At 45.6% G+C, this 23,196-nt stretch overlaps 1 long non-coding RNA gene across 1 annotated transcript in view; it reads left to right on the plus strand.

Moving 5' to 3' along the window:
* Window positions 1-246: 246 nt before the first annotated feature.
* The window catches only part of LOC308596654, a 73,572-nt gene continuing 50,622 nt past the window's right edge, over window positions 247-23,196 (plus strand). Inside the window, exon 1 of the long non-coding RNA XR_014012611.1 lies at window positions 247-360. This is a non-coding gene — a long non-coding RNA (uncharacterized lncRNA). The remainder of the gene's footprint in view (window positions 361-23,196) is intronic.

Raw genomic sequence — 23,196 nt, forward strand, 5'->3', positions numbered from 1 at the left:
CCGTCAAGAATTTATGATGGAAAGTTTTGCTTCAATGTATATTCATTTCTTTAAAAGCAATTACACACTGGCAGATTACAACAGAATCGTTTTTGCCCATGTCCATACCTTTTGCTTTTAAAACCTACAGCGATTAGTGCAGTCGACCTTGATCTCCACTTAGGATCCGCCCCTCAGCTTGCCCCTGATAGGGCAATTTTGAACTCCCAACCAGGGAGGCGATTCAACGGTCAGATACCATGCTGGTCATTTTGTCCTTCAGGGGTCTGAGGGGCTGCCCCCTGGGCCGCAACTGCCACGCATCTTCCCATGGCCATTGTGGTTGCATTCGTGAAAGTTTAAATGGAAGAGGAGATAAAAGTAAGACTGTGTACATAGCATGACGGATCAGGTGCAAGTTCTATACAAAAAGAGTTAAAAGAAAATACAATTCAAACCTACCCAAAATATTGTAATGTCAAAAATAGTTTTTATGGTGGTTAGGCAGATTTTGGTAATGTGAAGAAAAATAATCGCTCCCACCTCTAGGGGGAAATAATAATAATAATAATAATAATAATAATAATAATAATAATAATAATAATAATAATAATAATATCCTGCCCATCTGGTTGAGTTTCCCCAGCCACACTGGGCGGCTTCCAAACGAGTGTTAAAAACAATACAGCATTAAAAACTTCCTTAACAGGGCTGCCTTCATATGTCTTCTAAAGATAAGATAGCTACTTATTTCCTTCACATCTGAAGGGAGGGTGTTCCACAGGGCAGGTGCCACTACCAAGAAGGCCCTCTGTCTGTATTAAGTAGTGGGTTGACATAGCAGCCGGCACAGCGATTTCTTCAAGTAGCTCTTTATTAAGATAAGCTGGAATAGAACTGACTGCGAACAGCTCAGCCGGCCTGTATTTATAGGCAGCCGGCTGTCAACATTGTAACCACAACAGCTCAGAGTTCCCGCCTAAACTAACTGCCGCGGACCTGAGTGAAAACTATCTACAGACCTGAGTGAAAACTATATACAGTATCCCCCTGTTGGCCCAGGGTGAAACTACACTACATAACACCCCTCCCCACCGAGATAAGGCGTTAGTTACAATCGTAATGGTTTCCTTATATACAGCACTACGCGTAATGGTTCAATTAGGCACAAAAGCATATCGGTTACATTTCCCATACTTAGACCAACAGTGATACCTGTCCAACCACGTAGTCCTTTAAATGAGTTGGGCGCTTGGAAACTCTGCCAGACCGCCGGGGACTGGTAGCCAAGTCCGGAGGGCCACACAGTTCTCGCTGAGGCTGTGGTGCGACCCTAGGTGGTGTTGGAACCAACTCCCCTGGATCCGCTGCTGTGGGTGGAGCCTCCGCAAGTGGAGTGGTCTGAGTCTGTTCTGAGACGGCTTGGTTCGGCTCCACGCTGGCAGTTTGCGAGGGAGGTGTAGGTGGGGCCTCGCCATCTGTACGTGTCTCTTCTGGAGCCGCAAGCGCAGTTGGGGGCACCTCGGTAGTGTCTAAGTCGCCCACCCTGAGCCTAAGCTGGTCTATGTGCCGTCGCCACAAACGTCCGTCCTCGAGTGCCACCTGGTACGAGCGAGGTCCAGTGACTCCCACTACTGTGGCTGGCACCCAAGGGATGTCCCCCACATAGTTCCGGGCAAAGACCTGGTTTCCTGGGACAAATGACCGTGGTGCGTTGGCACAGCCTGGGGGTTCAGCCACGGCAAAGTCTGGGTGTAGCCGGTCGAGCGGTGACCTGAGGCGGCGGCCCATAAGCAGTTCAGCAGGACTCCTCCCTGTGGCCGCATGAGGAGTGATGTGTTGCACGAACAAGTATTCGGCGACCCGCTCATGCCAGTCTCCCCGGTCCAGGCGCGCCAATGCCTCTTTTGTCGAGCGCACCATTCTTTCCGCTTGCCCGTTGCTGGATGGATGAAAAGGTGCCGTTAGGGCATGGCGGATGCCCAGTTCCAAAAGATACCGCTCAAACGTGCCTGACGTGAACTGCGGTCCGTTGTCAGAGACAAGGACATCAGGACACCCGGATGACAGCTTCGGTAGTGGTGGAGGGCATCAGGGTGACCTCCAGCCATTTGGAATAGGCGTCCACCACTACCATAAAGGTCCGGCCGTGAAAGGGGCCAGCCAGATCAATGTGCACCCTCGACCAGGGTGTCTTTGGCGTCTCCCAGGTGTGTCCCTTAGCTGCCGGTGGTGCAGGCCTCGACTCTTGGCACGCTTGACAGGCGGATACCCAGGCAGTGATGGCATCGTCCATATTAGGCCACCAGACGTAACACCAAGCCAACGCCTTCATTTTGACAATTCCCGGGTGGCCAACGTGCAGAGCCTCCAGGACGCGCTGACGGAGTCCCTGGGGAATCACGACGCGGTCTCCCCACAGCAGACAGCCGCGATGAGCTGAGAGTTCATGTTGTCTGGTTGCGAAGGGCTGGAACTCCGATGCAAAAGGCCCTTGTGGCCACCCCCTCCACACCCAGTTGAGCACCCGGCTGATGGTGCGATCCTGGGCAGACGCGGAGGCCACAGTGGCAGCCGATACAGGCGCTGCCGGAAGATCCTCAATCAGAAGGAGCGATGAAGCTGGAGCCGGGTCTTCCACAAATGCTGGAAGAGGGCAACGGCTGAGGGCGTCGGCATGGCCCATCGATTTCCCCGGGCGATGGATGAGCCGGTAGTGGTAGGCAGCCAGGAAAACAGTCCATCGCAGCATGCGTGGTGAGAGGACCGGTGGAGTTGGACGATCACCGGCGAGGAGGCCCAGGAGTGGCTTGTGGTCAGTGATGAGGTCAAAAGTCCTGCCATAGAGGTATTCATGGAACCTCTTCACTCCAGCCACAAGTGCCAATGCCTCCTTGTCGAGCTGGCTGTAATTCCGTTCCGCCGGAGATAGTGTCCTGGAAAAGTAGGCGAGCGGTGCTTCTCTTCCATCTGGAAAATGGTGACTAAGGACAGCACCGATGCCAAAAGGTGAGGCGTCGCAGGCAAGGACCAGCGGTCTGGATTCACTGTACTGTACCAGCACACTGTCTGAAGAAAGGAGAGCCTTGACCGCGTTGAAGGCCGCCGTCTCTCGATGACCCCAGGCCCAAGGCGTCTTAGTGCTAAGGAGTCAGTGAAGAGGCTCAGCCACTGTGGCTTTGTGGGGCAGGAACACGTTATAAAAGTTCAGCAGCCCCAGGAATGCCTGCAACTCCGTTTTGTCCTTTGGGGTGGGGGCCTGCTGGATAGCGCGGATCTTGGATGTGGTTGGATGAAGGCCGGAGGCATCGATAAGATAGCCCAGGAACTCTACCTGTGGAACGGCAATCAGGCACTTCTCCCTCTTTACCTTGAGCCCGGCCTCCTGGAACCTGGTCAGCACGGCACGGAGGCGCTCGAACAGCTGCTGGTGTGAGTCTGCAGACACCAAGACGTCATCAAAATATGGTACCACGCCCGGAAGCCCTTGCAGGAGACGCTCCATAAGGCTTTGGAAGATGCCAGGAGCCACACTCACCCCGAACTGCAACCGGCGGCAACGGAATGCCCCCCGGTGGGTGACGATCGTCTGGGCTTCAGCAGTGGCATCATCGACTGGCAGTTGTTGATAGGCTTGGGCAAGGTCCAGCTTAGCGAAGACCTTACCCTCACCCAGGGAATGCAGCAGGTGTTGGACAACAGGAACCGGATAAGCGTGCTGCTGAAGTGCCTTGTTGATTGTGCACTTGTAGTCAGCGCAGATTCTCACCGACCCATCTGGCTTGACAGGCGTGACGATGGGGGTTTCCCACTTTGCGTGGTCAACGGGCTCCAAAACTCCTTGGGCGATCAGTTTGTCCAGTTGTTCGTCCACCTTAGCCTTGAGAGCAAAGGGAACCCGGCGTGGCTTAAGCTTGATGGGGGCGACTTGTGGATCAAGGCTAAAGGAGATGGGCGTACCAGTATATTGTCCCAAGGTGCCGTCAAAAACCTCGGCAAAGTCTTTGACCAGACCCTCAGTCTCTGCGTTAGAGATGCAGTTGATGCCGGTGACTTCCAGGCCGAGGGCATCAAACCAGTCTAGCCCTAGGAGGCTTGGCCGCTGACCTTCGACCACCACCAACCGGAGCAGGCCCGAAAAATCCTTGAAGGCGATCCGGAACCGGCCAACGCCTACCACGGGAATGTCATTTCCCTGGTAGTCTCTCAGGTGTACGCGGTGAGAGTCGAGTTGCCTTTTGGATACTCTGGGTACCAGTCTTTTGATGGTGCTCCATGACACGACGGACAGGGCAGACCCGGTGTCGATCTCCATGTCACATGGAGCTCCTTCAATGAGCACCGTGACGTTCAGCTTGCGTCGCGTAGACGAGTCGGTTTGGCCAATCGTGGTTCCAGACGGGCAGCGGCAGTTGGTGAGAGCGAAACAACTTTCCTTGGCAGACTGGAGTGAAGACTTGAACTTGCGAGTCGATGAAGGGGGGGTGTCAGACGGAGCCGATCGGCAGACCTTAGCGATGTGGCCCCTTCTGGAACACCTCCTACAGATAGCGTCTCTGAATCGACACTTGGCACGGGAATGGTCGCCTCCGCAGCCAGCACATTCCGGTTGGCTCTTGGACTTCTGTTGGAGCTTCCTGCGCTCCTGCTTTGTCTGGTGCACGTCATCGTCTTCACTGGAGGATGCCTCATCACTGCTGGCCTCTTCATGATGCACCGGAACTGGCCCCCTAACAAGACGCGGGCTGCTGGACTTGCGGATCTCCTGGGCGGAGCGTTCAGCAGCTTCTGAGGCCACGGCCTCCTCAATGGCTTTCTGTAGCGTGAGGTCTGGCTTGGCTAGGAGACGCCGTTGCAGATGGATGTCCCGGACCCCGCAGACGATTCGATCCATCAGGGCATCGTCTAAGTCTCGGAACTCACAGTGCATTGCAGCCTGTCGCAGGGCGGTGGCGTAGTTGTTGATTGACTCCCCCTCTGCCTGGTTCCGGTGGTAGAACGCATGGCGGGCAGCAATCTTGGACGGCTTTGGTGCGTAGTGGTTGCGGAGCTTCTCTTGGATCGTGTCCCATGGTGTTGCCTGGACTGCTTCAGGCGCAACCAATGCTCGGGCCGTCTCAAACACCTCAGGCCCACAGAGGCTGAGGAATAGGCCCCGCTTCCGATCCACTGATACTGCTGTCAGCTCGTTGGCTTGGAGGTAGCAGTCGAACCGAGCGAGGTAGGAGTCCCATGACTCAGAGGCTGGCGCAAACGGCGGTAGAGGCACAAGTGAAGCCATGATTCCGATGCCGGCGTGAAGGGCGATGGATGGAACACAGTGCTCTAGCCAGAACAGTCAGCTCTGAATTGGTTCTGCCCAGTGATTTCGCTCAGTGATTTCGCTCAGTGATTTCGCTCTGTGATTCAGCTCAGTTCAGAGGCTGGCCGCATCTGGCTGTGCTCTGATGTCCATCATCCCATCCTCGTCGCCAGTATTAAGTAGTGGGTTGACATAGCAGCCGGCACAGCGATTTCTTCAAGTAGCTCTTTATTAAGATAAGCTGGAATAGAACTGACTGCGAACAGCTCAGCCGGCCTGTATTTATAGGCAGCCGGCTGTCAACATTGTAACCACAACAGCTCAGAGTTCCCGCCTAAACTAACTGCCGCGGACCTGAGTGAAAACTATCTACAGACCTGAGTGAAAACTATATACAGTATCCCCCTGTTGGCCCAGGGTGAAACTACACTACATAGCAGTCTGGTTCCCTGTAACCTCACTTCTCACAATGAGGGAACCGCCAGAAGGCCCTCGGCACTGGATCTCTGTGTCCGGGCTGAACGATGGGGGTGGAGAAGCTCTTTCAGGTATACAGGACCGAGGCCGTTTAGGGCTTTAAAGGTCAGCACCAACACTTTGAATTGTGCTCGGAAACGTACTGAGAGCCAATGCAGATCTCTCAGGACCGGTGTTATGTGGTCCCGGCGGCCACTCCCAGTCACCAGTCTAGCTGCCACATTCTGGATTAATTGCAGTTTCTGGGTCATCTTCAAAGGTAGCCCCACGTAGAGTGTATTGCAGTAGTCCAAGCGGGAGATAACTAGAGCATGCACCACTCTGGCGAGACAGTCCGCAGGCAGGTAGGGTCTCAGCCTGTGTACCAGGTGGAGCTGGTAGACAGCCGCCCTGGACACAGAATTAACCTGTGCCTCCATGGACAGCTGTGAGTCCAAAATGACTCCCAGGCTGCGCACCTGGTCCTTCAGGGGCACAGTTACCCCATTCAGGACCAGGGAATCCCCCACACCCACCCACCCCCCTGTCCCACCAAAACAGTACTTCTGTCTTGTCAGGATTCAACCTCAATCTGTTGGCCACCATCCATTCTCCAACCACCTCCAGGCACTCACACAGGACCGTCACCTTCTTCACTGGTTCTAATTTGAAAGAGAGGTAGAGCTGGTTATCATCTGCATACTGATGAACACCCAGCCCAAACCCCCTGATGATCTCTCCCAGCGGCTTCATATAGATATTAAAAAGCATGGGGGAGAGGACGGAACCCTGAGGCACCCCACAAGTGAGAGCCCAGGGGTCTGAACACTCATCCCCCAACACCACTTTCTTGACACGGCCCAGGAGGAAGGAGCGGAACCACTGTATAACAGTGCCCCCAGCTCCCAGCCCCAGCATAAAAGAACAGTTTTCAGGACTTACCTATTGCCAAACAAGGCATTTATTGATACGAAAAGTATAGTGATTCACAGGAATTACTATTCCAAAAGTGAAAAGAGCACATTGTGACTTTAGGACTGTAGCCTGTTAATACTTAATGCTGGAAATGTAATTTCAGAGATTACCCCAGGCATAAAATATTATACATTCAGAATAAACACCACTGGGTGATTAGCTCCCATCCTGAAAGCAAATAAGTCATCTTGTCTTTTAATTAGCAATTGATCATATTTATGATTTAATAACTGCTCCTATGATGGAAAAAAATTAGCTATCCTTACTATAATTCGATCTTTCCTTCCTTCTGGAAATACCCTCCTTAGGAAATAAAAAAGCATAGGTCAGTGCTTCATAAGGATTGCATTGTATTATTTGCTGACACTTCCCTTAGAAAGAAAAAGTGGATAACCCTCTACTCTTCTAGTCTCATTGACCACAATGGCTTTGTCCATAATGGATGACCCTACATAGCCGTAGAAACCTTATTAAAGTATATTTTAACGATTGCACCAGAGATGTGAGTGCCCTGCTAACAAATTGAAATGTCAGGTACGCTGTGACCCTCAAATAATATTAAAGCTCCCATTGAAATGCTTACCTGAGGTATTATGCTGTGAGAATACATCAGTTCAGTTCCTGGTACTGTTAAAATTATTATGTGGAATGTTGCAGATTGAATCCTCTCACCAAAGGAGAGGGTTTTTTGTTGTTTTTGTTTTAAATAGACTGAGTAAAAATGAGATGTTGTCAGAGAACCTTATGATGAACCCACTTCATTAACTCTGAGAACCATTTTGAGAAAGAGAAGGAGTGAAACGTTGATTGATACTCACTCAGGCATGTCATTTTGTAAAGAGAAAGAAGTAACATCCAAATCTGGATGAACAGCCCTTTCTCTTTTTGTTTTAAATGGATGATTTTATTACATAAGCCATAAGCTTCTCATACAAGACGTGGAAGCTTCCACTTTGTTCCCAGGTTGCCACAAAAGACCTTTTTCATCATTACTTTTAAACTGCTCCCCTGATGCTTTTATGTGGAGAGTGGGGCAGTTATTACTTCTCTGGCAATGCTACTTGCAATGAGAAATATCAATGAAAAACTCATAATCATAATCCTAGCAGGCCCAAACCAAAATAACAATGATAAGCAATAATAATAAAAACAAAAAATATGCATTTTTCTTCTTTAGCCCTGGCTCCTCTCTGAATCATTTTAATGCAAGAATGGCGACGGTATTCATGCATTCAGTCTGCCACAGTAATTGCAACTTAAATTAGTATCTCATCTGTAGATTTACTCATAGGGTTAGAGGTACATAATGTGATCTTTCCTGTGCCTTTTCAATATAAAGTTTAATAGAGGATAGAACTTCACTGCTTTCGCATAGAAAGGCATTGCTCTGACTTCAGCAGATTTTGTAGTGTGGTATACAGTGGTACCTCGCAAGACGAATGCCTCGCAAGACGAAAAACGCGCAAGACGAAGGAGTTTTCCGTTTTTTGAGTCGTTCCGCAAGACGAATTTCCCTATGGGCTTGCTTCGCAAGACGAAACGTCTTGCGAGTTCTTGCGAGTTTGTTTCCTTTTTCTTAAAGCCGCTAAGCCATTAATAGCCACTAAGCCATTAATAGCTGCTAAGCCGCTAATAGCCGTGCTTCGCAAGACGAAAAAACCGCAAGACGAAGAGACTCGCGGAACGGATTAATTTCGTCTTGCGAGGCACCACTGTACTTTCATTTTGTAGTGCCATCTAGGAGGCTAGTCAAATCAAAGCCATGCTCTGTAGCTGTCACTGCATTTTCAAGAAGTGCCAGCACCTTCCAATTATAACGAGAGTAAGATAAAACTGGAGTTTTATTTAGGTCACATTTACTTGCAATTTTTTTGCCACTCCAAAATGGAACGCTTCTACCTGGCAGTGTGCCTGTGCTGTTTTCAATGGAGTAGATTAGTCTGAAGATTACTCTGGCAAGGGCCTCTTATGCCCTATTCCTAGAGCTCAGGGTTCACAATCGCCCCTCATCCCAACAAACACAGCTTAACTAGTATGACAGGAAAGCATCAGGAATCACAAGATAGAGAAGCCAGCAGGAGAACACTTTGGTCTCCCAGGACATTCAATACAGGATCTCAAAGCAGCTGTCTTATTACAAAAGAATTTCAGAAACAGACTTGAAAGAGAAGTTGCTGAATTACAACTTATTGCTAAACTGAAAACTATGGAGAGACCTGGTCTGAATAGAGATATTGGATTCTTGCCTCATTACATATGCTAAAGTTATTTTTGGTCATCTGCATACTATCCCTTGCTTTCTCCTGTAGGACTAATTGCAGTCGTTAAGTCATCAACAGGTTCACCATACCCATCGAGTCAATCACCCATCTCCTACTACCCTTTGAGAAAAACCCCACATCCCACCCTCCCACTATATATGAGGGTCTGGTGACTTCTGTTTCAGTGTATCTGAAGAAGTGTGCATGCACACGAAAGCTTATACCCAGAACAAATTTAGTTGGTCTCTAAGGTACCACTGGACAATTTTTTATTTTTTTAAATTTATTTCAATCGCCCCTTTACTACGGTCAATATTTTTTGTTTCCACCTTGCAAAGCCTGTCCTGAGTTTAAAATTCCACTATGTTCACAGATGAGATGGATGTGGAGTGATAGAGCATGTGCCTTGATTGCAGAAGTTCTCATGTTCAATCTTCAGCATCTCGGGTGGAGGTGGGAATGACTCTTGGCCGTAATCTTGCCATCGGTTGATGCAGACAATCTTGAACTAGACAGACCCAGCATTAGAAAGCTTTCTAGGAGTGCTGTGGGTCTTAGTCAGAACACTTGCAACACAAATACAGTGGTACCTCAGGTTAAGAACTTAATTCGTTCTGGAGGTCCGTTCTTAACCTGAAACTGTTCTTAACCTGAGGTACCTGGGGCCTCCCGCTGCTGCCTTGCCGCCGCCGCATGATTTCTGTTCTCATCCTGAAGCAAAGTGCTTAACCCGAAGTACTTTTTCGGGGTTAGCGGAGTCTGTAACCTGAAGTGTCTGTAACCCGAGGTACCACTGTAATGTGCTGACATGAGTAACAGTACTATATGTCTTTGAACTGGGATTAGCCCAGTTAACAAGGTAAACAAGACACCTTTGGATGCTGTACTTTGAGGAAGGGCTGTTGCTGAGTGGCAGAACATCGGTCATCGTGAGGTTAAAATGGGGGCAGGGCAAGAGGCAAGCTCTTTGGAGGGAAAATGTGATATAGATTCAATAAATCTATGCATGCCCTTGGTGGTGGTGGTGGTGGGGGAGAAAGCGATGCCTTTCATCCTCACCTTTAAAATAAACATGGGGTTCATTTTCAAGGAAATGAAGACAAAAAACAAACAAATAAATCTGAGGTTTATCCCCCCCCCTCATGCCAACACACACAGCTAAACTATAGTATGACAGGAAAGCTACAGCCAATATATTACCATGAAGTGTGAGATGTGCTTGGATAGGGGAAGAACAGCACTTGAAGAAACAATTGCCCCCACAGGAAATTTTGGCATACCTCAAAATATGTTATTCCTATTGGATGGAGACCACCAGCATATTCAACACGAGGCACCATGGAGTCATAAATCGGCAATTACTGGAGCAAATACTGACTTAGCAAAATTTCCACTGGTGATTTGGAAGTGAAACTTCTTTGTCCAGCTATTCATTTTCTCGTTTTAATGATAATTATTGAATATCTATACTCATTGGTAGACATTACCTTACAAATGCTGAACGCGCCATGTTATGGCGCATTAAAGTGCTGATTCTCCCACCTCCCCCTCTGCTGAATTTGATATAGTATAATTGTCTTGGCTTGTTAAAACTGATTCAAAATGAAAAATAGAGACAAGCACTTGTTTAGAACACATAAGAATTTTAGCTGAGAAATGTAGTTTTTGGAACTTTGCTATTTGCAGTGTATGTGATTTTTTATTTTTTTAAAACTTGGTACTGCAGAATCAGAACAGAGGTGGAAGGCCATTGTCTTTCTTCCTGGCTTGTGGGTTTCCTGAAGACAAAATGTGGGGAGAAAGGTTGAGGATGCATTAGTTGCCTCTAGCATACTGCCTCAAGCATCTCTCAGGCTATTGCCTCCTCAGATAGTCCTGCCTCCTGGGAACCAACAGGAGATAGCTCCCATTCATTCTTATTATAGTTTACCTCCCTGGATTGTTGGCAAATGTAAAGAGTCCATATCCTTCTCAGTATGTTCTGAGATGGCATGCTTCACTACAAGAAAGTCTTTTTCAGTCTGACTTTGCTGTTCCTGACTGGTGGGTTCTCTCCCCTCTGCCCTGAGGACAAGGAATAAGATGAGGCTATTCCCCTCTTAAATGTGTTGCTTCTTTGGACATATTTTTTTTGTACAGCGGTACCTCTGGTTACGTACTTAATTCGTTCCGGAGGTCCATTCTTAACCTGAAACTGTTCTTAACCTGAAGCACCACTTTAGCTAATGGGGCCTCCCGCTGCTGCTGCGCAATTTCTGTTCTCATCCTGAAGCAAAGTTATTAACCCAAGGTACTATTTCTGGGTTAGCGGAGTCTGTAACCTGAAGCGTATGTAACCTGAAGCGTATTTAACCTGAGGTGCCACTGTATAGCCTAAACCGAGTGAATAGTTTTGCATATTTTGTTACACTACCTTTTCAAATTTCTTTCTTTTCTTTAATCTTGATAAGGTAAAGGTAAAGGGACCCCTGACCATTAGGTCAAGTTGTGACCGACTCTGGGGTTGCGGCACTCATCTCGCTTTATTGGCCGAGGGAGCTGGTGTACAGCTTCCAGGGCATGTGACCAGCATGACTAAGCCGCTTCTGGAGAACCAGAGCAGCACATGGAAATGCTGTTTACCTTCCCGCCGGAGCGGTACCTATTTATCTACTTGCACTTTGACGTACTTTTGAACTGCTAGGTTAGCAGGAGCAGGGAGCTCACTCCGTTGCGGGGATTCGAACCACCAACCTTCCGATCATCAAGTCCTAGGCTCTGTGGTTTAACCCACAGCGCCACCTGCATCCCTTTAATCTTGATAGAATCTCTTAATTAGGAACTGGGGTCTGAGTGTGTGCTTTAACACCCCAATGTTTATCTCCTACATTCCAGTTCACTTGTCCACCCAGGCTGAATGCTTTAGTCCAGACACCTGTCTCCAACTTGGGGCCCAGATCATCTCTGGACAATGGACACAGTGGCGTAGCGTGGGGGGTGCAGGGGGGGCCGGCCGCACCGGGCGCAACATCTGAGGGTTAGGGGGCGCAAATCCACGGGTTAGGGGGCGCAAATTACTTGCCTTGCCCCGGGTGCTGACAACCCACGCTACGCCACTGAATGGACATGCTGGTTAGGGCTGAAGGGAGTTGTGGCACACCTGGTTGGGGAAGTCTGTGTTGTATGTGTGGAGGAAAACCTTAAAACGTGTTGGTTTTTGGACCTCCAGTCCAAAAATAGACCGGAAGCATTAGTACTTCACCCAGCAGAGCTTTACTTGTGCTGAAGGCAAATGAGCATAATGGTCATAAATCCAAATATATTCAGGATTGGCATGGTCCATAAAAATCCAGTTGCAGCACTTACAGAAACTTATAAACTTAACTCATAATAAGACTAAAACTTAACACGAAGCATACTATGTACAGAATGCCATAACAGAAGAAAGAGAAATAGAAAGTAAAACCCACACTCCTTCTGGCCTCACTATTATAGTCAGCATGACCTTAATTGAGAACTAGTTCAAACCAGCTTCCCAGAAGATATAACCCAAACAATCATGACCCTTCTGCCTGCTTCTCTCACACAGAGAAGCTTCTAGTAGCTTATAGAATCCTCTTGTATCAATTGGAATAGGAAAGATCAATACTTTCTGCACTAAGAAATGCAAACTGACAGTCTGGTATGGTATCTAGATCACAGTTGTGTCTGTCAGAGTTGCTCCTTCCAAAGTAATGAATGCACAGAGCTTGGGATTCACCCCAGGGTGCACCGAGGGGGTGGCAGTTGGAAAATTGGAGGGAAGCATAGCATGCTGACTCAGGTGAGATTTGATGGTCAGTTAGTCTGATCCAGAAGAGCGCTTCTTAACTCTTTCCCAAGGCTCCCAAGGGACGGCCAAAACCGAAATGCCTGATGGCTCCTTCTATACATTAAATTCAGGAGACCAATAGAAAGGTGGCTTAAGTCTCTACTCCCTCTTTGGAAAGTCAACAAAGTCTAAATCCAAGGACTGTATTTAGCTTGCCCCCCCCCCATTTTAGAAGGGATTAGGCTTGGAAGTCATTGTTCTGCTTTAATTGCAGGAATAATTATTATGAAGCAAGACTTGTTGGGATTTCCTCCTTTTAAAGTTTTTATTTTCAGAAGAACGAATGCCAATCAATAGGTAAGCAAATCAATAAGAGTTAAAACTTGAAGAAAGGGGAAAATAGAGATAGCAGAAGAATGTCTTGAGATAATCCCCCTCCTTATTTCATAGCCAATATAAGCAGAATAATGAAAAGATTCTCCAGAGGGAAGGAAGTGGGTTTTGTTTTACTTTCTAGGCCAGTACGGGGCTGTTTATCTCTTTTTAAATCTTTCACTATAAAGATATGGAATCAGTTCTGTTGACAAGATTCAGGCTTGGAATTGTCTCATAGAATATGCATTTATTGCAAGGACCTCACTTTTCTCAGTCTTTGTATGATTTCACCTTGGCATGCAACAAAAATGTCAATATTTTAATTTATGTAAAGCTCAGGCCTTACTAGGTGCGCCATAGCCAAGTTAAGTCATATAGCCTAAATTTTGTGTCTTGGATTCAGCTGCTCATTACAGAGGGAGAAAGAATATTGAGTGTGTCATGGAATGCTTAAAGAGCACACTATTCAGTATACAAGACAAGAACTGTATTGTCTCTTTGAAACAAAAATGGAGGAGCAAGAGAAAAGTCTTGACTCCACCCACAGCCTGGTGAAAAGGGGTTTTGGATTCCACCCTTTATCTAGTTCCAGCAGGTGACTAAACTATATAATGGCAGTAGCGACATAGAGTCCACTTACAATGCAAAATAATTGCTTGTGGAAAGTGAGAGATTAATGAATGTGTTTGACATGATTAAAGATCATCACATCAGACCAGGAAATTCTGTTGCGCTCATACAGGGTGGACATACAGGATGGGGCTTACGCAGGGAAGTTTAACCCCAGTACACTGAAAATCATGTAAGTAATGTGCTGTAGTATTATGTGCTATACTCCTGTATAGTTAGCTTTCTTGAAAATATGCTTACAACAAGTGTTTGGTGTATATAGCTATGCCTATTTGACAAATATAGAGGATTTTATATGACAATTGTATTTGGTTGCCCTGTTTCCCATGGATCAAAGCTGATAGAAAATTGCACCTGTAATGATAAAAAGTCAGTATATATACTTTATTCTAACTATACTCTTTTCCAAATTAGTTATTATCACTATTAATTAATTGCTGGTTAGATAATTAATGTCTCATAATCCCAAACTGCTGGTAATGAATGGTTTCATGGGAATCGGTGCTTAATGAAAGCGACTCTACCTATCCCTTGGTAGTTTGTGTAGGCAACCATTTTACTGTCTATTTCAAAGGCACTAAAACTCAATTATTGTGAATATTAACAAAGCCTTTAAGTGGGGTAAAATGTACAACACTTTTTCTGGTGATATACTGCTCTTCCTTTGGGGAGGGTATTAATTTATAGTTTTGACTGACAACCAGAAGTATACCTTAAAACTGCTAAACAGGCTGAGCCAGAAGATGTTGTGTGTGTGTGTGTGTGTGTGTGTGTGTCTGTGTCTGACTGTCTGTCTGCTTTTAGCTCCTCGGGGAGGGGGTTGTTCTTTCAAATTTAGCCACATCCAACACATGAACTTTATTTATTGATTTATCATCATCATCATCATCATCATCATCATCATCACTTTTAATTTGTATACCGCCTTTCTATCTTACAATACTCAAGGCGGTTTACAAGCTGATTTTTATACTTTCTTATTGTGATTTTAAAAGAGTGAATATTGGAAATAAAAGTTTATTAAAAAAACAAAAACAAAAAAAACAAGCTGATTTTAGATGGCCTTCAAGAGAAGTGTGAACTATTAGTTAGACCTGATGAGGCTGTTTCCTAGTCCAGTCAAACCTCTTATGTCTGCCTCTACTTGCATCCATTTTGCCCAACGTCCGTGGCAAACCCGGAAGTAACCAGCGGGTTGCACACCATTCGCACATGCGCAGAAGTGGGCAATCGCCACCTGCGCACAACGGTCCTCTCCCAAGTGACCTGTTTTGACCTCCGGAACAGATTATGGTCACAGGTAGAGGTTCCACTGTATATAAATCCCAAAGAATCTCCTGTTGTACCTCACTCATTCCATTGCTTAGATGAGCTTTGCAAATTGCCGAACAAACCTGCAAAGAGAACATTCAGCTTTGTTCTTTGTTCTTGCATGCATACACTCCACCCCCCATGTTATAAAAAGCATTGCCAAGTGAACATGGACATTGTGGTATGTTTTGCTGGTGGCACTTCTTCACTAATGTCCAAGGTCACTGTCAAGAGTTCAGCCTACACTTGAGTATGACCCTGGCAGAGACACATGCCAGACTGGCATGTTCTCTCCCTCCTGGTCAATCGTTCGGGAGCTTCAAAAGCTTTCTTCAGCCCGAACATTGCAGCGACCGATGCCAACTGACACCGGCATACTTAGGGATCTGCAGAGTTTGCACATCATGTGTAACAGACCTCAGCAACTCAGCATTTTGGCTAATCTACTTTTACATATAAACACACACGGAGCACTGCAACATGGCTCCCTCTCTCTCTAGCATCAGACAGCAAAAAGAGAAAAAGAACAAAGGACAATAGTCCCACTTCATGGAACACAGTAACACAAACATCCTGTCTCCGTCACTTCCCACTCTGTGGAGTCAAAACATATACCGTCATGTGATAGACAAAAATCCCAGGACTGCAGTCATGGAGCAGGAATTCTAACAGTCACTTCAGGACACACCTCACGGGTAGCAGCCTAGGAGTCACTTTGTAGTGGCTGCTTCCACCCATGCCTGGTAACATTAGTAAGCCAAGCATACTCGTATGGGCAGTGTCACCAGCATAGTTGCTTCCATTGCCCATGTTGCTAGTTCTGCCAACAGCAGTTCGTACACGGACTGGGTCTCTGGTGCTGCTGTTGCCAGATCAGTTTACTAATACGCAAGTCTGTGCTTGTTGATATGCCATCCTTTCATGTGTGTTCATGGGGTTGGGGAGACAATAATCTTTTGACTAAAAGGGAATGCTTTTAGGACTCCAGTGAGCCACTGTTGCAATACCTCATTAAAATTAATCACCAGTTACTTTCCACCAAATGAATCCTGCCCTGCTCGTAGGATATTTGTTCTCATGACTGTCCTAGGGAGATTATTCCAAGCTTCTCTTCGGTAATGATAAGCTGCGTCTTCTGATCTCGAGCCTAAATGTATCAATAGACAGCTTATACCCAGATGATCTTTCACCCCTTTCTCTTTTAATCCAAATTGCTTTGTGTGAATAAAAATGTGCACAGTTGCATATTAAGGCTTGCAGAGCCGAACTTGCACTATACCTCCATCCAGAGATGTGCACTATTTATATTAAGTAAATGGCTCCATCATTTGTCTTCCAGAGGCACTTCTCCTTTCATTTACGGTCACTCTTGATTAATTTTGGCTGAATATATCCATCCCGCTGCACTTTTAGCTTCCGCCAAAGAGAAATCTAAAGGCAGTGTTTGAAAAGGAAGCCCTGTGTACAAGCAGATGGTAAAACCTCGGATGAAATTAAAAATCAAAATTAGTAAAATTAAAAACCATTCTTCACTGTCAGAGGAAAATTGTAGGGTCATCACACAGCGGAGCTGGTCTGTGCGTTCCTTTGGGCATTCCTGCTTTCACTCAAACACATTTTGGGCCACCAAAGTATATTTCTTTAATTTACAATGAAGGTCTACCATCTGTGAACATTTGGACTTCATCTTGCTATATTGGTTGGGCAAATGGTACAAAGTCTGTTTTAACTGTGGCTGGTTTAAGTACCAGAGCAATGAACAGACAGTTCTGTGTGCAATTTCCCATCTAGTTCAACGCAGTACACTTTAACATAGGCTTGTACATTTTATTTGTTCTTATTTTATGTCCAGTAAACTAGTCAGGTTCTGTGGTACTGGCAATCAATTTATTAAGGATTTGGTCAAAAGCACCACATTCAGGCAGCGTTCACACCTCTTTGCAAAAACAGCCAGCAAAACAGAGCCTGCCATCCTGTTTTCGATGTTGGTGGCAGAGGAAACAACAGGTAATTAATCAAAAAAAGGCTTAACCTGACATGGGTTAAATGTGCCTTATCAGTTAATTTGAATGAAGATCTCCAGAGTTAAAAATGCAAGCACCTCATCATAGCATCCAGTACAATTTGCCGAACAGATGCAGTCGCCCATGACAGCCGGTTAGTCAGCCTCTACTTTAAAATGTCAAATTAAGCACATCACACAATTTACCTAGGCAACTTGTTCCTTCTCGCTTTCTCAAGATGGAAACGGTCTATCACACAGACAAGATAAATCTGCTCTCGTACACGGAAGGCCCATTTGACAATTCACTTCATTAGTGGATGCAACTCTAGGTTTGAATTGGAGAGTTGAGACTATGAAGTTCTTCGCTCTAGCCCTCTACCCATGAACTAGACTATGTCACTGCTGCAGGTACCCTCTTCCTTTTTCCTGCTGAAACACAAGAAGGGCAGCTGTCACCACAAGCCACATTACAGAGCAAGAGCACTGAGGAGGCTAAGACCCCTGGGAAATGTACTGGCCCTGGGCCTTGGCCCATGTTCACCCTGAAGTTGATGCTGTCTTATGAGCACTAAAAGAGGATTTCTTTTCATTGGCTCCAGAGTTTGGCAAGGCCTTGGGCAACGTCACTCCCTGCTTTCCTCTCCATCACTGCCCATTTGCTTGATCTCTGTCTCTGGGCCCAGTCTGAAACTGCTGTCCGAAAGGAGAAGGGGAGGGGAGACTGCTATATATTTTCCATGCACTTGTCACCGCTTTCAGCCTTGAAGAAGGCAGGGGAACAGACAGAGGAATAGCATAGCTAAGAACTTTGCAGTTTCAGGTGTGCCCAGGGCTGCAAACCCAACCCATGTTGCCACTAATAGATTAGGGCAATGCTTTTTCCCCCCTGGGGGTATGCAGGGGTACGCATACCCCCAAAACATTTTGTGAATCTTTGTACTTTTGTCCATTTGAACTTATCTGGGATAGGAAGGTCTAATCTGAGCTAAGTCCAAGAATCTAATCTCGGCAAGTCCTAGGCTCTATGGTTTAACCTACAGAGCCATCCGCGTCCCTTAATACTTACCGCTATACAAACGAGGAGGACCTTGCATACCAGAGTTCAAATCCCTGCTCAGCCATAAAGCTCATGCCTCATCTTACTGTCTAGTGTACCTCACAGTGTTGTTGTGAGATGCGAGAACTATGTACTCTCCCTTGCTCTCCTCAGAAGAAAGCTGGAGTAGAAACGCAACAGTAAATCAAATATTTCTACTTACACTTAGGAAAAAACCAAAGTAACTCCAAAATTTATCCACCCCTCCCCTCTTCCAATATCAAACCAATTATCTTAATGCGCTTCGTGTAAAAGGTAGTGTTCAGCTCATTTTAATGCAATACTAAACATATTTTGAATCCATCTTGGTGAAATGCTTTAATTAACTAAACCATTTCTTTCTGGACCCCTGTGTACTTGGTGCAAATTAATGGCACTCAGCATGCCCATTCTCTCAGCCTTACTGAAGCTTGCAGCCGCTGAATCCTATCTCCCATTCCACACACCTTCCATTTGCACAAATGATTAACTACCTTAAGAACTCGTTCTGCCCCTCCCCCAATGGATTTGAATGCTCTTATGTACTATAAAGCAAAAGGCGGTGGGAATGCAGCAGCGCACGCGATTTCCAATTGATTCAGTGATTCCATTCCAATCATGCTAGTTCTAAGTATTCATGCCATATTGGCCATGGACAAAAGGCATATTTATTTGTCATACCAAAAAAGTAGGAGATAAGAGAACAAGTGTATCTGTAGCTGCACTACCAAATAAATTAGAGTCGCTGTGAAATCTTGTCTAGTTTTGCAGTTCAAGGGGAAATCCTCATATTTGGGCTCCTTGTTTTGATAGGACATGTTAAGAAGCGATCTGCAGAATACTGTGGAGCGCATCCTTCTGAATATTAATGAGGAACAGAAAGTGAAACAGAGACATTATTTTTTTTTTTTTAAAAAAAATTGAATGTATATTCTAGCCGGTGGAGATTTTGTCTGAAGATTTTGCTTGGGGAGTTAAAAACAAAACAAAAGCCTAATTGTCCTGCTTTTGTTTCACCATATTCAGGTGCTTTCCCATAATGGAATAGAGATTTGGTTATTTTTCAGCAAAGTAATTCTGTTCATCATTTCTTTGCCTTTGCCTTTTTGCAAGATGGAAGCATGTAAAAAAGAGCAAAAGAAATGAAATTACACTTTAAGATGATCTTCTTACATATTTCTATTTCAACCCATCATTCACTCCCATCCAACTTCCCCAATACTCCACTTAACAAGTTCAGGTGGTGGTAAGGAGGGCTCCCAAACTCCGTCATTGCAGTCAACCTCCTGCACTGAGCATGGAAACATCCAGAGTTGCCAAGAACCATGGGAAATGAAACCTCCATGGTTACCATTATCCACAACACTGCCATGAGCATGCTTCTAAGCAGCTAGGGATGGACATATCTGCCAATTTCAGTTTCTCTCCAAAAAGTTCCTATCTTCAGGTCAGTATAGACTCAGTTACATTAGCAAAGAAAATGTGTTTTATATGCATTATAACACCATGATACCAGGTGGTGCTGTGGAGTTCCATCTTTCGCCAACGTGATTTTCCACTTCGAGGTTTACAACATGTTTTCCTGAAATGCTTTTTTTAATGCGTCTAGATCCTGCCTTTGTTACTCCATCAGCTTGTGGGTGTTTTTGCACCCACAAAAAAATTGTCAGTATTTTAATGCACTTTTCTAAACTTTTATCATCTAAACCTCTTACTTGCCTTTTCTCTAAACTGAAAAGTCCCAAAGGTTCCAGAGAAAAGGCGAGGAAGGCATGAAAGGCAGCTATAAAATGATGCATTGCATGGAGAAAGTGCAGGGAGTAGGGGTGACACGTGAGGGGACATTCGGATGTGCTCACACACCCTCTAGACACAGCCTCACACAATCTTGTGAATGCCTGAATAGAACTCATTAACGAAGGTGACTGGCTGAATGGCATTTGTACTTCTTTGGTTGATAATATGATATAAAAACAGACAACTTATAAACCAGAGTGTTTTTCCTTTTTCAAGCAACTGAAAGCTAAGACTGAAAAACTTGTCACTGTGGTGTGTCGGGGGCAAATCTGAAGAGCTTTCGGAATGAATGGCAGAGTTAAAAACAAATAACAAGCAAGGTCTTCTAATATGTTGCCTAAAATTTTAAGGGCTCATCCCCAATATTCACGTGAGGTTAATTAAACAAGAAGCCTTGAAACTCCCCTTGGTTCTCATTAATGTCATTGACACAGAGTTGATTGGGCTCAACGGTAGTTTCACTTATGTAGACAAAAGCACAGTTGTAATTAGCTTGGGGTTTTTCCATGGCCAATTCATATTCAGTACAGTGGTACCTCGGGTTAAGAACTTAATTCATTCTGGAGGTCCGTTCTTAACCTGAAACTGTTCTTAACCTGAGGTACCACTTTAGCTAATGGGGCCTCCCGCTGCCATCGCACCACCACGACGCGATTTCTGTTCTCATCCTGAAGCAAAGTTCTTAACCTGAGGCACTATTTCTGGGTTAGCGGAGTCTGTAACCTGAAGCGCCTGCAACCTGAAGGTACCACTGTACTGGCTTCAGGTTCTAGATGTTACCATGAACAAGTTCCTAGCAGTGTCTAGGTATGTTGGGAACCATGGGGACCACATTTCCTGTAAGTTCCGGGGGCCCTGGCCACTGTAGAACACAGAGAAGCCTGGGAACACACAGAGCTTCCCATGCCTTCCCCATTATTCAGCAGTTCTTATGGGTGGTGGCAGTGAAAACCCATGCTTGCATTGGATGTAGTTTTCACTTAACTACCTATACTGTGTAGCAGCAGTACTTTGCTGCCTGAACAGTGGCCAGCCTGGCGGGAACATGCCTCAGAGCCTCCTGCCCAACCCCGGGGTTGCTACTACTTACCTGGATGGTGTGGGGCAAGGCAGGGTGGCACTCAGGATTGGGCTGAATGGCTACACTGACAAAGCCAATCTGGTGTTTCTGCCAGTGCACCCACACAGCCCTGACCTCACCACTGCCCACCTGTAACCCTGCACAATCCCAGAAACCAGCAACAGTGGTGTCAAAAGGGTGGCTCCATTGCGCTGCCCCACCACTCTGGCTGCTACTCCTTCCTACCTACTGTATTTTTTGCTCTATAAGACGCACCAGACCACAAGAGGCACCTAGTTTTTGGAGCAGGAAAACAAGAAGAAAAAAAAATTCTGAATCTCAGAAGCCAGAACAGCAAGAGGGATCGCTGCACAGTGAAAGCAGCAATCCCTCTTGCTGTTTTGGCTTCTGGGATAGCTGCGCAGCCTGCATTCGCTCCATAAGACGCACACACATTTCCCCTTACTTTTTAGGAGGGAAAAAGTGAGTCTTATAGAGCAAAAAAATACGGTATGTTTCTTGTTCCTTCCAGTGCTGACTGATCTTCCCTCCCCAGACTTATGGATAGGTCTCTTCCTCAGCTGCTCTGGAAGAATGAAGGAACCTAGCAGGGACACAGCAAAGTGCTGTTCAGTACAGTGTGCTTCTTTAAATGAGTGTATGGCAGTGAGGATGTTCTTGCTAGGAGTTCTGGATAACCCAAAGTGAAAATGGGCACTTGGAAAGACGTTAGTAGCTGCTGCATGTATTGGCAGCTGTTGGGGAGGATGGAAGCATGATTACAGACTGCTGGTAATCTTCATCGCTCATGCTCCCTTTAATAATGTGTGAATTGGCCCTTACAGATCCGCTTTGAGTGCCAAAATGCCGAAGCCAGTAGCATGTAGAAAATCGCCACGCAGATGAACTCTGTTAAAGCTCAGGGGTGTGAAGATACATGGTTGTAGAAAACAGAAAAGTCAGCTGAGGGCAAAAGCATAGGTCAGGTTATTTTATTTGCTGCAACACTGCCCTTAAAGAAAAATTAAAGAACGTAGTCTTCCTTTCAAGCGACACATAACACATTCCTCTTTCCCTTTTATGAAAAAAAAATCTGGCAAAGGTATAACTTTCAAGTGACAATTGTAGCCTGACCTGATTGATTTGGATAATAGACTTTAGACGTCTTTCTGTGATAGATGATTCCTTAAATCTTTATCCCTTTCCTTGACAAGAAATGCCAGACGGTTGCCAATCAATAATCAGTCACTTTGAATATAGCCATTCACTGAACCGGTAGCAGCACTGCCATTCCTTTACTAATAGCTATGGCTATTGAGGTTTCAGTTCTGAAGTCTCCAAAGCTTTATGAAGCCAGTGTTAGTACTGTGAATGACTTCCACAATGAACACCAGGCTAGCCCACATTTTATGCATGACCCGAAGAAACGATGATGGTGAGAAGACAAAGATTGCTTTGCAACACTCAACCCTTTTTACATTATTATTATTATTATTATTATTATTATTATTATTATTATTATTACTGCAATGAATTAATATGGATTTCCTTTTGGAACATGCTGCCTGCAGTACTATTTGGGAGAGAAATCTTTTTGATGATGATTGCTATATATTAACCACCTTCCATGTCCCAAGGGTTTGTACAAAATATAACAACAACTAAAACACCATTACAGAACTAAGAGAATATGAGTTTTAAAGCAATAAAGAATGGACACCTGTGTCCATCCAGTGGGTAAATAATAATAAATATTTATTTATACCAGCCACTCTGGGTGGCTCCCAACAGAATTAAAAGCACAATAAAACAACTAATATTAAAAACTTCCCTAAACAGGGCTGCCTTCAGATGTCTTCTCAAAGTCAGATAGTTGTTTATTTATTTGACAACTGATGGGAGGACGTTCCACAGGGAGGATACCACTGCCGAGAAGGCCCTCTGCCTGGTTCCCTGTAACCCCACTTCTTGCAGGGAGGGAACCGCCAGAAGGTCCTCAGAGCTGGACCTCAATGTCCAGGCTGAAAGATGGGGGTGGAGACACTCCTTCAGGGAAAACTTGATGGAACAAAAATGTCTTCAATTGTTTCCTGAAAGTGCAGATAGTGAGTGCCCTTTTTGTATCTCAACAGTGATGCTGTTCCACAGAACAAGGACAGCCATACCGATATATTTGAAAT

This window comes from Podarcis bocagei (assembly GCF_964188305.1).
Source record: "Podarcis bocagei genome assembly, chromosome: 10".
Classification (NCBI taxonomy): Eukaryota; Metazoa; Chordata; class Lepidosauria; order Squamata; family Lacertidae; genus Podarcis; species Podarcis bocagei.